Source organism: Bos mutus, chromosome 24, assembly GCF_027580195.1.
Source record: "Bos mutus isolate GX-2022 chromosome 24, NWIPB_WYAK_1.1, whole genome shotgun sequence".
In the NCBI taxonomy this organism is placed as follows: domain Eukaryota; kingdom Metazoa; phylum Chordata; class Mammalia; order Artiodactyla; family Bovidae; genus Bos; species Bos mutus.
Window position 1 is genome coordinate 59,450,128 of NC_091640.1, and position 1,410 is coordinate 59,451,537.

Here is a 1,410-nt window from a genome sequence, read left to right on the forward strand (position 1 = left end):
AGAATACTCCTTGGTTGAAAACATCATTTGTTCAATCCTTGTCCGTTGAAATTTGAAACAGATTATTATAATTCCAATCAAATCTTTCCTTAGGTTGATTCATAAATTGAAACAAAATATTTTGTTTCAAGGAAGGAGATAATTTACAGTAAATTTCTTTTTTTTTTTTTAATTCTATTTCAGAAGGTTTTTTGCAAGTTGCTTTATTTACAACGCCAACTTTAAAAGTCACTGAACTAAAATTAACTGGACAATAAACTAGGCAGAAATTGCTTTACAAAAAGGGAAAGCCCAAAATGCCACTTTCTATAGGGAACCCACAGTTCAATTTTATTCAGAGCAAAGAAAAGAAACTTTCAATCACACTAGAAGAAACTGGGCCTTAAGTTTGGGAACTGTACTGAAACTACACATGCAATGAGGACAACATTCTGCTGATACAATTGACTTGCTGCTGCATTTGTTGACTCTTTTTCTAACATTAACAATTATAAACAAAGCAGTGCAACTAGTATTTGGAATAATCCTTACAGTGTTACAGCGTTAGACATGAAATTTCACTTCTCCTCACACCACTGGTTCTCTTTGCGTACCTGGGCTTCCTCTTCTTCAGTAAAATCATTTTTGATATTGAATGTCTTTCGAATCTCCTCAGGAGTTTTGCCCTTGATCATAATAGCAACAGTCTTGCAGGTAACATCAAGCAAACCTTTGATGTCTAAGTAGTTTGCTGCCAATATAAGTTCAAAGAGTGTCCCTTGGTCAACTTTCAGGAATTCTTGATCCCAAACAGGTATATCATCTGTTCGTTTTTCTTTGTTCTCATCATCCTCAGGAGGAGGAGGATCATCCTTGTGGTGGGTGCACCACTGAATGACCTTTTTCAATATTGCTGCATTAACATTTGGCAAGGGGACTGGATCATCATCTCCTTCATCATCCATTCCCAAATCTTCCAACATAGTCTTGATGGTCACAGATTGTTTTGCAATTTCAACATCAACTTCGAATATCTCTCCATCAGAGCTCTGCAACTTAATTGAAGGCATGGTGTTAGGTCTCAAGGAGATGGCGGGCCGGAGGCTGAAGTGAGCAGGGCAACGTCGTCAATCAGCAACACTGAAAAGCGGAGAACAAGGCCACTACAGCCAGTAAATTTCTTATCAGTGAAGAGCAGGTAGGGAAAAAGCATGTCCTATGTTGAAAATACAGTGTATATTTCTGCATGTAAAAAATACAAAAAGAAAGCACTTTAAACGTAAAACGAAAAGTGTGATTGAAATCAATCTTGGGGTTTTCTTTAGAAAACAATTTTATGTTAATTAAATCACTTAGATTTTAACTTTCAAGTTAAATAATTAACAAAATTGGAGTGTCAAGTCTAGGTAAAATTCAGCCATATGTATTTAT

At 35.9% G+C, this 1,410-nt stretch overlaps 1 pseudogene; it reads right to left on the reverse strand.

The window, feature by feature from the left end:
* Positions 1–299: 299 nt before the first annotated feature.
* LOC102286982 (S-phase kinase-associated protein 1 pseudogene) lies at positions 300–1,116 on the reverse strand (annotated as a pseudogene).
* Between the last annotated feature and the right edge of the window lie 294 nt (positions 1,117–1,410).